Raw genomic sequence first — 12,631 nt, 5'->3', positions numbered from 1 at the left:
ACTGTTTCTCACTCTCATCTCGCACCTCACCACCGGCACAGGCTGGGACACTCTAAAGGTCAGGCTGGTCTTAATCAAAGGGTTTCAGCCCCACAGTAAGTGTGATGAGAAAGGAACTGAGACGGCAGAGACCAGCTGGGTCTCAAGATATCAGGGAAGATTTTCAGGCCGCGTCACTCAACCGACACGCGCCGGCAGAGATAAGTTTCTCTAATCATCCTGCTCTGACATGCTCAGATGTTCCGGTATCTCTCCATCTCTCTGCTCCCTCAAAAATCACAGACATGACACTCCAGTGGGCTGGTTCCCAGTACAGTCTCACATGGGTTCCAGGGCTAGCTCCGCCCCTGGGCGGCTGGGTGACCTCGGGCCAGATGCCCTCCATGTCCAGCCTCAGGTTCATCGACTGAAAACCAGTGATGTGGGGGAGGATGGTGACGATGAGCCTTTACTCTGTGCCTGGGAGGTAGGTTCTGTTATTATCCGTTTAACAGAGGAGGAGATGCAGGCTCAGCGGCATGGTCCAAAGGGCTCCAAGAAGTAGGGGGAGGAACGTGGATTTGAACCCGGCCATCTGGTTCCGCTCATGGTCATGGTGAGGGGTAAATCAGACACTGCAGGAAAAGCAGCTCTGGGGGAAAGTACAGCCTCAGTGCGCACTCAGTCTACGCTGACCATTATCAGTCCCGCTTCCGTAGGATGGTACACGTTAGCAGGGCCCGCAGGCCGCAACGGGCCAGGCAGGTGTTGTTCTGAGAACGCCCTGCGGAGCACCAGCTCCAAAAATAGGTCTTCTCTAGTCACTTCATTTCTTCTCTGCCTGAACGTGAACAGCCTCTTTTCTGCAGAGAGGATCCGAATGGCCCAAGGACCAGATGTTCTGTAACATCAGGACCCTGTGGATTTGCTGAGCACCTGCCTTGGGCCCAGGGACAGACCAGAAAGGAAGCAAGGGGTGGGGAAGGATGGAGCCCTCTCTCTGGAGGCAACTGAGCTGGGAAAGGTGCTCCCAGGGAAGGGGGAGGGAGGGATGGAGGGAGGAAGGAAGGGAGGAAGTGGGGTGGGGGCACAAACAACAGCCCCAAGTGGTGAAAGCGCTCGTGATAAATCAGAGAAGGGGAAGGACAGTGTGGCCGGAAAAGCTTCAAGGAGGAAGTAAGACAGAGGCAGGCCGGTCACTGAGGGTTGAGCTTTTTGTACAAAGGGGACGTATTTCCATTCACTCCTCACTCAACAAACACAGACTGAGCAACAGGTATGTACCAGAGCACCGGGGTCTGGACAGAGACTGAGACGGCCCTCAGGGAGCTCACAGTCAAGAGAACAGTCCAGAAGTTGAGTATTACCACTAACAGTAATAGTAAGAGTTAGCATTTCGTGAGTGCTTGCACTCTTTCTGAGCTCACTCAATCCTCACATCAACCCTATGAGGCAGTTATTATTATCCTCATTTGACAGATTTGAGAACTGAGGCACAGAGAGGTCAGGTCATCTGCCTGGGGTCACGGAGCAGACTTGAGCCTAACCAGTCTGGCTCTGAGGTTAGTGCTCTGAACATCTATACTATTTATAACCTTTCAGATAGTTAAATAGGAATACTTTCCTCTCTGGTAAATATAATTTATATTATTGATTAAGTGCTAGGTGAAACATCAGGCAAGTGAAGGGACAGACAGTGAGGGAGGTGCACTGGTCTGAGAAGGTCTCTCTGAGGAGAAGGGCCTCAGGGTGGAGACCTGAATGAAGTAAGGGCACAGGCTATACAAACATCTGTGGGAACAGCACTCCAGGCAAGAGAAGAGCACAAGCAAAGGCCCTGAGGCAGTGAGAAACAGCAAGGAGGCCAGGGAAGCCGCAGCAGAGTGAGCAAGGAGAAGGATGGGTGCTGAGGTCGGATGCACACACCAAACACAGATCAGGTAAGGCCTGGGTGTGGTCTCCGGGTTTCATCCCAAGAGCCATGGGGAGGTGATGGGGGGTTATAAGCTGAGGCCTAACACCATCCAATTTATTTAGCCTTTAAAAAACCCCTCTAGGGGCTTCCCTGGTGGCGCAGTGGTTGGGAGTCCGCCTGCCGATGCAGGGGACACGGGTTCATGCCCCTGTCCAGGAGGATCCCACATGCCGCGGAGCAGCTGGGCCCATGAGCCATGGCCGCTGGGCCTGCGCATCTGGAGCCTGTGCTCTGAGGCGGGAGAGGCCACAGCGGTGAGAGGCCCGCGTACCGGGGGGAAAAAAAAAAAAAAAAAAAACTCTGACTGCCAAGTGGAAGATGCACTGGAGGGAACATAAAGTGAATGTAAAAGCAGGAAGACTGGCTAGTGGCTACTGCAATGGTCCAGGCAAGAGATGCTCAAGGCTGGAACCAGGAAGCTCTGTGCCCCATTCATCCATCCAGTGAGGCCTCCTGTGTACCTGGCCTCAGGCTGGGCCCTCTGTTGAGGACACAGATGACACAGACACTGCCCCAACTCTCCTGGAGCTGACGGCCTGCTTGCAGACATGTCCACAGATAAAACTACGATAGAAGCCTGTGACCTATGATGCGGAATTCAGTTGAACTCCCCGAAGCACCCCCAGCCCCATGCTCCAATGTAAGTAATTTTGAGCATCTGAACTTCTGCCAAGCCAGCCAAGGCACAAAAGGGGAGTGTAGCCAGCCAGCTCCCTGTTTCCTCCGAGTGAGCAGTGACAGGGGCTCAACCCCCAAAGCAGATCCAGCATGCTCTCCTTCTAAAAGCAGGGGGTCAAATGAAAGCCTGCGGACCAAGTCCAACCCACCACCTGTTGCAATAAACGAAGCTTTACGCTCAGTCATTTCCCCGCTGTCCTCACTTCTTTGTAGCCACATCATCAGAGTGGAATCGTCGCGACAGAGACCATAAGGCCTGTGAAGCCTGTAATATTTACTATCCGGTCCTTTAAAGGAAAAGCTTGCTGATCCCTGGTCAAAAGCAACAGAACAGATTCTTAGCTGAGCACAAGGCCACCCGGAATAAAGGCAACATTCCCGTCCACCAGGACACAGGTTCTGATCACTGGGGTGTGTGCAGCTTCCGTTTTCCTTGCCTGTCTCCCCTTTCTCTGGCTGGAACGTGGACACGGTGTGAACATCTGAGAACCCAGGGGTGGAAGAACATAAACCCTGGACTGCCTTGTACAGAAATAAAATTACACGTTAAGTCACTCTTGTTTCGGGTCTCCGTCACTGTAGCTAAAATATATCCTGATACATGTGACAGATGAGGAAGTTGAGGTGGACCCAGAGGCGAGGTCACTTGTCCAAGGTCGAAGATTGCTAAGGGGTAGAGCCAACATTCCAACCCATGCAATTGAACTCCAGAGCCCACGTTTTTAACCACTACTCCATGCTTCTCCCGCCTGTGTCCCTGGGATCCTACCTCCTCCCACCTCCCTCCACAAGTGCAAAGCCCTCAGCTCTCTTATTCTTGAGACTAAGAGCTTTAGGGCCTGTCACACCCTGGGAGGCACTGCCACCACATCCCAAACCCCTGGAAGTTGGAATTTCAGTAATCCTCTACTGATGGTTCCCTGAGGGGCTGCCAACACCCAGTAGCTAGTAAAAATGAGAAAAAGGTTATTTCCCTCTTCCGTCTGGCTGCTCCCACCTCTTCTCCTGCCTGAGATCGCTGCTGGGCATGGAGAATTGAAACTGAGCAGGACCTTCTGGCTAGGTTCCTGGCTGGGCCAAAACTGAGGGGAAGGTATTGGCTTTGGTGTCTTGGTTCACAAGGGAGTGTTGACTCCGCTCTGCCCAGCCACAAACTCAGGGCCCATTCCTGCCTCTGGCCCTTTGCACTTGCTGTGCCCTTTACTGGCACACTCTTTCTCCAAATCGTAAGAGGTGGTACAGTACTGGCATAAGGATAGGCATATAGGTCAATGGAAAATAAGTCAGAGTCCAGAAAGAAATCCTTACATTTATAGTCAATAAATTTTTAACAAGGTGCTAAGACAATTAAATGGGGAAAGGACAGTCTTTTCAACAAATGCTGCTGGGAAAACTGGGTATCCACATGCAAAAAAATAAAATTGGACCCCTTCCTCACACTACACGCAAAAATTAACTCAAAGTGGATCATAGGGACTTCCCTGGTGGCGTAGTGGTTAAGAATCCACCTGCCAATGCAGGGGACACAGGTTCGATCCCTGGTCCAGGAAGATCCCACATGCCATGGAGCAACTAAGCCCGTGTGCCACAACTACTGAGCCCGCGTGCCACAACTACTGAGCCTGCGTGCCACAACTCCTGATGCCCACACGTCTAGAGTCCATGTTCCGCAACAAGAGAAGCCACCACAATGAGAAGCCCGTGCACCACAATGAAAAGTAGCCCCCACTTGCCGCAGCTAGAGAAAGCCCGTGCGCAGCAACGGAGACCCAACACAGACAAAAATAAATACTAAATGTAAGAGCTGAAACTATAAAACTGTTAGAAGAAAACAAAGGTGTAAATCTTTTTGACCCTGGGTTAGGCAAAGCATTACTAGATACGACACCAAATATATAGGCAACTAAAAATAAATTAGATAAACTGGACTTCAGCAAAATTTAAAACATTGTGCTTCAAAGACTATAAAGAAAGTGAAAAGACAATCTACAGAATATGTAAATTATATATATGACAAGGGACTTGCATCCAGTATATACAAAGAACTCTCACAACTTAACAAAAAGACAACTCAGGGCTTCCCTGGTGGTACAATGGTTAAGAATCCACCTGCCAATGCGGGGGACACAGGTTTGATCCCTGGTCTGGGAAGATCCCACATGCCACGGAGCAACTAAGCCTGTGCGCCGCAACTACTGAGCCTGCACTCTAGAGCCCGCGAGCCACAACTACTGAGCCCACGTGCTGCAACTACTGAGCCCACGCAACTAGAGCCCGTGCTCCACAACAAGAGAAGTCACCGCAATGAGAAGCCCGCGTACCATAACGAAGGGTAGCCCTCTTTCGCCGCAACTAAAAGAAAGTCCACACACAGCAACGAGGACCCAACGCAGCCAAAAATTTAATTAATTAATTGATTGATTGATTTAAAAAAAAGACAACTCAATTAAAATATAAGCAAAGGATTTAAACAGACATTTCTCCAAAGACGATACACAAATGGCCAATAAGCTCATGAAAAGATGCTCAATATCACTAGTCATTACAGAAATGCAAAACAAAACCACAATGAGACACCACTTCACACCCCCCAAAATGGCTATAATCAAAAAGACAAACAATAACAAGTGTTCTTGAGGATGGAGAGAAACTGGAATCCTCATACAGGGCAGGAGAAAATATAAAACGGTGCAGCAGCTTTGGAAAAGAGTTTGGCAATTCCCCAATGACAGCTGGATTTAGCCCCACCCGAAACCATCTAGCCACATACTTTTCAGTTACATGGGCTCTTTTTTTTTTTTTTTTAAGCCTGTTTGAGCTAGTTTTTCCATTCCTTGTATTTGAGAGTCTCTACTGCTTCACAATCCCAGAGAGATTGCAAGGATCTCGGAATCCCAAAGGTGTCCCCAGTCAGCCCCAGACAAGCATAAAATATGGGTATCTTGAAAATTAATGGAAGCTTGAGCTGCCCTACAAAAGCCTCACATGCAAAAGGAGGGAGGTGAGGAGGCTCCTGCCCAGTTCAGAACTTAACACACTGTCTTAATAAGTTACAACAGAGTCAAGTTCAAAAGAGACAGTCTATGGTGTTGAAAACACTGGAATCCACATCCAAGGTGGAATAGCTACATGAACTTACAGGGCTTGACGCTGAGAACAGTATTTCTGGAAGGAGCCCAAAAGCTGCTTGTTAAGAATCTTGGGAGAACCACAAAACTAAGAAGAAACCCTCTGGATCTGCAAGACCTCAGAGGGTCCAAGTGGACCAAGTGTGCACATCTGTGAAATGGGATCACAATCAGATCCTAAGGTGGTTGTATGGATCGAACGGAATGGTGAATGTAAAAGTGTTGGTAATCAGTAAGGACACAATATTTATCGTCATCATAATTATTTCCATACTAATCATAGCTGTTACATTTATTATTATTTCTAGTAATAATAACAGTAAAAGTTGTAATCATAGTAGTAATCATGATAGCTAGCACTTGAGCACTTACTACGTGTACCAAGCACTGTTCCAAACTTCAGTTTCTTAAGTCATTTCATCCTCAAATCATCCCAGAGAGGTAGGTACTGTTTTTATCTTCACTCTACAGGTGAGGAGACTGAGGCACAAAGAAGCAAGGCCTCTTGCCCAAGGCCACAGAGCCAGAAAGCAGGACCTGGTAGACACCTCACCACATCCACAGGCCCCTCCAGAAACAGTACCAGTAGGGCGTGAACACCCCCACAAGTAGGCTCTTAGAACAAACACGAAATGTCTGAGCAGGGGCAGGCCCTGGGTATTCCTTAAAAACACTGAGAGCAGAGAAGGGAGGGGGTGTGCGGGGGTCACCCAGCGAATCAGCAGCGGAAGCCCCTCTAGAGCCAGGCTGGGTAACCTTTCCCCAACATCCGTCCTGCCAGCCCCGTGTGGTTTTGCAAGCAGGGCTCGAGGTGAGGGCTTCCTGGAAGAGAGGATGTCAGAGCACAGGAACCCACCACTTCCGCTCCCCTCCCATCACATTTACCAAAAGGGTGCCCGCTTGTGTCCGCTCTGTGCGGCCCCATCATGTCCCCGGAGGTGTGGGCACTGGGCCTCAAACTCCAGGCCAAACCGGGCATCAAGGAAACAGCTGCAGCCAACTCCCCCTTTCTTGCTCTGCTTTGCTTGAGATTCAGAAAAGGACCAGGAGAAAAACACAGGGCCCAGAGGCAGAGGAAGACAGGGTGCAGAGGACACGAGACAGGGAGGCGATGGGACCCCAGTTTTCCCCTGTCCTTTCTCCCGTCCTGGAGTCCAAGAGGGGCCACTCCCGGCCAGCTCCCAGGGCGTGTTTGAGAGCCTTCCATCTCCCAGCCATAGCTACCGGCTCAAGAAGAGCATAGTGGGGAACTCCCTGGCAGTCCAGTGGTTAGGACCCCATGCTTTCACTGCTACGGTTGCGGGTTTGATCCCTACGGTTGCGGGATCCGAGCTGACCCAACGAGCCCTGGGACATTCGGGAAGAACACACTCTCTTCTCCCTTGGTAGCCGTGCTCATCAGACACAGGCCTGAGGTTGCTGGAGGCCCACGTTGCCACCATGAGAAGGGAGCCTCCCAGGACTAAAGCTGACACAGAGGAAATCTGAGCCAGGAGATGGGAAGAGCCTGATTCTCGATGGCATCATCTGAGCTCCTGGATGCAGCCATACGGAGATGGAGCCATAAAACCACAGAGTGAAAACACAGCTGGATTTGTCACTGGAAGAAGTGACCATACCCGTTACTTGCTGTGACTTGGGGCTCCTGGAGGCTCAAAAGGAGACATGTGGTTAGAAAGTCATGTTGTCTTCTCTACAAAGAGAAAAAGGCAGCCTTGAGGATGGGAACGTCACCAACGGGGGCTGGATCCCACGGAGCACACCCACTTTCTGGGGACACCTCATCCAGCTCCCGGAGGGGCTGATCCTGCACCAGCTGTGGGTCTGTCCACAGACCTCTGCCCAAGGCACCACCATCAAAGCTCAGGAAGCCAAGCTCTGACCTCATGACCAAGACTTCCCGGTATTTCCGTTCTGGGTCCCTGCATGCCCTGTCTAGGGTGACAGCAAGATGCAAATGAAGAGGCACTAGCACGACCCACCACCACTTGAAAGAAGAAGAAAAAGAAAAGAAAAGAAAGAAAAAACAAGAAACGAAAAACAGCTGTAAGTCCGTGAAAACCCAGAACTGAAAAGCTGCCCGGCACGGTAAAGAAAACCTCCATGCGTGCCTATTATATGAAATATAGTTCATGACAATATATTTCCGATTTTAACAATGCCAGCCCCTGCTGCAGGTTGAAAACTGTAGCCCCTTGGATTAGGAATTAATGGGGGAAAGGAAATAATGCTCATGGGTCTTAAAAACTCCTTCCTTCCACTTGGAGAGATGGTGGGAGACAGCAGGAAGAGGGCTCAGTTCTGAGAGTTCACGTTCTGGCTTTGATGAGGACATGCCATGTGACGTTGGGCAAGTCTCATCCCCTTTCCGAGCCTTGGTCTCCTGGCTACGCAATGCACGACTGGATCAGAGCCTGGGTCACAATCCAGACGCTGCAGGCCAAATGCTATTGCCAGGCTCTCTCAGCAGAGCAGAAGTTCTAGCCACCTTTGGTCTGTGCTTCCACCGGACAACAGCAATTGGCTGACCTGACTGGTGGCCAACCCCATAGACGGCACATGTGTGCTATATGGTCTGTCACAATCCCCATCCCAACCCGCTGGGTTACATCCAATCTACTCACTCACTTCTTTCACCTGCGCTGCAGGCACCTGCGTTTGACACCCTGGGTTGGTATCTACTGACATTCAGTGGTGGGGCTCCAACATGCAGTGACTCTATATCCAACTTCCAAAGGAGGTCCTAGCACACCTTACTGCAAAGGTCTACATCCTGCACTCCCAATTCCAGGTTCTAGAGAGGAGAGGGTAAACTTGGGAGAGATAATGATGGTGGTAGTGGTAGTTTTAAATTCCAATTTAGTAGAAGAAAAAAAAAAGAAAGAAAGGAAGGAAGGGGGTGAGGGAAGGAGAAAGGAAGGAAGAAAACAAGAGTAACTAAACCAAAAAAACTAAAACTATCCAAAATAAAGCAAGAAAGGGGGAAAAAAGAAGCATTAAAAAAAAGAGGACAAATTAAAAAATTTTATAAAGGTGGTAGAAACAAGATCAAATATATCAATAAATATAAGTAGACTAAATAAACTCTCCTGTTCAAAGATAGAGACTGACAGGACAGATTTTAAAACTTTAACTTCACACTGCTTACAAAAGAAGTATCTAAAATCTAAGGATACAATACAGATGGCCAACAAACACATGAAAAGATGCTCAACGTCACTAATTATTAGAGAAATGCAAATAAAATTATAATGAGGTATCACCTCACACCGGTCAGAATGGCCATCATCAAAAAATCTACAAACAATAAATGCTGGAGACGGTGTGGAGAAAAGGGAACCCTCTTACGCTGTTGGTGGGAAGGTATCAATAAATTGATACAGCCACTAAGGAGAACAGTATGGAGGTTCGTTAAAAAACTAAAGACAGAACTACCAGAACTACTGTATGACCCAGCAATCCCACTCCTCGGCACGCACCTGGAGAAAAACATAATTCAAAACGATACATGCGGGCTTCCCTGGTGGCGCAGTGGTTTAGAATCCACCTGCCGATGCAGGGGACACGGGTTCGTGCCCCGGTCCGGGAAGATCCCACATGCCGCGGAGCGGCTAGGCCCGTGAGCCATGGCCGCTGAGCCTGTGCGTCTGGAGTCTGTGCAACAGTGAGAGGCCCGCGTACCGCAAAAAAAAAAAAAAGATACATGCACCCCAATGTTCACTGCAGCACTCTTTACAATAGCCAGGACATGGAAGCAACCTAAGTGTGCATCAACAGAAGAATGAATAAAGAAGATGTGGCACATATATACAATGGAATATTACTCAGCCAGAACAAGGAACGAAATTGTGCAATTTGCAGAGACGTGGATGGACCTCAAGACTGTCGTACAGAGTGAAGTAAGTCAGAAAGAGAAAACCAAATATTATATAATATCACTTATATGTGGAATCTAGAAAAACGACAGAGATGAACTTATCTGCAAAGCAGAAATAGAGACACAGACGTAGAGAACAGATATATGGGGATGGGAGTGGCAGGGGGGAAGGAGGGGTAGGATGAATTGGGAGATTGGGATTGACATATATACACTGCTATGTATAAAATAAATAACTAATGAGAACCTACTGTATAGCACAGGGAACTCTACTCAGTGCTCTGTGGCGACCTAAATGGGAAGGAAATCCAAAAAAGAGGGGATATATGTATGCATATAGCTGATTCACTTTGCTGCACAGCACAAACTAACACAACATTGTAAAGCAACTATACTCCAATAAAAATTAATTTTAAAAAAATCTAAGGGTACAGAATTGTTAATAGTAAGAGGATGAAATAAGATATATCATGAAAAGACTAATCAAAAGAAACCTATGGTAGCTTATTAATACTGAACAAAACAGACTTTGAGACAATAAAAATAGCTCATACTTACTAGGCACTTATAAGCCTTTTATAGGTATTATTTCATTTAATCTTCACAGTAACCAATGATAAGGCACTATTTGACAGAGGAGCAAACTGAGGCACAGAGAATTTGTCATTTCTCAAAGAGGTAATACTAATAAGAGGAGGAGTTGGGATCAATAAAAATAAAAATCATTACATTATTAGAGTAGCTAACATTTACCAAGCATGACTGACTATACCTAGTAAAATGCGAAGTGCTCTCATGGGTTTTCTCAGGCATTGTCTCATTGATCTTTGCAGCAAGCCTGGGAGGTAGTGACTTTACAGATAGGGTAATGGGGGCACAGAGAGGTTCAGCAACTTGCCCTCAGTCACACAGCTAAGAAGAGGTGGAGCTGGATTTTCTTTTTTTTTTTTTTTTTTTATCTTTATTTTTATTTATTTTTTTTTATGAAAGAAAAAGAATATTCATTTATTTTTAATGACTTATTAGAACAAATACCTATAGATATCATTATATATATGATATATAAATTAATTATACAATATATCATGTATTAATTATTAAAACATACTCTGGTAAATATTATATATTCAATATGAAACAGGAGGAAAGGGGGCAGGGCACAACCTTTAAAAGAATTACATAGCCCGAGGACACAACATAAACTGATTAGAACAAAATAGGTCCAAGATGGCGGACGAGTCTACTTCCACTAGACCTTGAGCCTCAGTATACACTCATTGTAACACATCAGCAAGCTAAGCGACACACCCACAGGTGCCACGACAGTTCCAAGGATGACCATAAAGGTCAAAAAGTGGGCGGTGGCTCAATTCCTAGAAATCCCCACCCCTTCCCCAAAATAGCTGGAATACTCCTCCCACTCATCAGCATATGAAATTACTCACCCCTATAAAACTAACAACCCCATACCCTGGTGCTGCCCTCGCCTTCTTTTTTTTTTTTTTTTTTTTTTTTTATAGGTATACCTGGATTTAATTCTCACTTCTACCGCTTGGTAGCTGGATAGCCTTAGGCAAGTTTCATACCTCCCTGAAATTCACTTAATTCAGTCTGTAAAATGGCATAATAACTTATTATAGCATCCTTTTAGGAATTTTAAATCAGTTCTTGAAATAAAAGTACACAATATATAGACAAGTATGGATTCCTCAATAGATGTTTGACCTTTCATTTCTCCAGTATCCCACCCGCATCAAATAAAGAAAAATACTTTTTAAAATTTACGAATATTTCATTGTTGTAAAGTTAAAGCCATAAAAATAATCAAATGGCCTACTATCATACCGTTAGAAGAAAAAAAAAAAAAAAAAAGGTGTTCATGAGAGTTCCATATTAGAATACAAGTTTTCCTTAGGCACCTGTTTATGTATGCTATTCTGCTCTTTACAATAAATAATTAAATTTAAAAGACTTAATTCCTCACTTTTAAGACCTTATTAGTTTACAAATTACATATTGACCTATGCTAAATTTTATACCGACCCATGCTAATGAATTCAGTACAGAAAACAAAAAACACTGCACTCAAGCAAACTACATATATATATATATATATATATATAACTTATATGAGAATTGCTACTCCAGCTTTCTTTTGGTTTCCATTTGCATGAAATACCTTTTTCCATCCCCTTACTTTCAGTCTGTATGTGTCTCTAGGTCTGAAGTGGGTCTCTTGTAGACAGCAAATATATGGGTCTTGTTTTTGTATCCATTCAGCCAATCTGTGTCTTTTGGTGGGAGCATTTAGTCCATTTACATTTAAGGTAATTATCGATATGTGTGTTCCCATTCCCATTTTCTTAATTGTTTGGGGTTTGTTATTGTAGGTCTTTTCCTTCTTTTGTGTTTCTTGCCTAGAGAAGTTCCTTTAGCAGTTGTTGTAGAGCTGGTTTGGTGGTGCTGAACTCTCTCAGCTTTTGCTTGTCTGTAAAGGTTTTAATTTCTCCATCAAATCTGAATGAGATCCTTGCTGGGTAGAGTAATCTTGGTTGCAGGTTTTTCTCCTTCAACACTTTCAATATGTCCTGCCACTCCCTTCTGGCTTGCAGAGTTTCTGCTGAAAGATCAGCTGTTAACCTTATGGGGATTCCCTTGTGTGTTATTTGTTGTTTTTCCCTTGCTGCTTTTAATATGTTGTCTTTGTATTTAATTTTTGACAGTTTGATTAATATGTGTCTTGGCGTATTTCTCCTTGGATTTATCCTGTATGGGACTCTCTGTGCTTCCTGGACTTGATTAACTATTTCCTTTCCCATATTAGGGAAGTTTTCAACTATAATCTCTTCAAATATTTTCTCAGTCCCTTTCTTTTTCTCTTCTTCTTCTGGAACCCCTATAATTCGAATGTTGGTGCGTTTAATGTTGTCCCAGAGGTCTCTGAGACTGTCCTCAGTTCTTTTCATTCTTTTTTCTTTATTCTGCTCTGCAGTA

General features: G+C 45.9%; 1 protein-coding gene and 1 long non-coding RNA gene across 3 annotated transcripts in view; one reads left to right on the top strand and one right to left on the bottom strand.

The window, feature by feature from the left end:
- PREX1 (phosphatidylinositol-3,4,5-trisphosphate dependent Rac exchange factor 1) overlaps window positions 1-12,631 on the bottom strand; it is a 201,649-nt gene that overhangs the window by 77,740 nt on the left and 111,278 nt on the right. The gene's annotated exons all lie outside the window — the stretch shown is intronic.
- LOC125961382 (uncharacterized) lies at window positions 1,171-3,021 on the top strand. The gene is made up of 2 exons (XR_007472051.1): window positions 1,171-1,919; window positions 2,017-3,021. It is a non-coding gene; the product is annotated as an uncharacterized LOC125961382 (long non-coding RNA).

Source organism: Orcinus orca, chromosome 16 (genome assembly GCF_937001465.1).
Source record: "Orcinus orca chromosome 16, mOrcOrc1.1, whole genome shotgun sequence".
Classification (NCBI taxonomy): domain Eukaryota; kingdom Metazoa; phylum Chordata; class Mammalia; order Artiodactyla; family Delphinidae; genus Orcinus; species Orcinus orca.
This window is presented reverse-complemented; position numbering and strand designations above follow the sequence as displayed.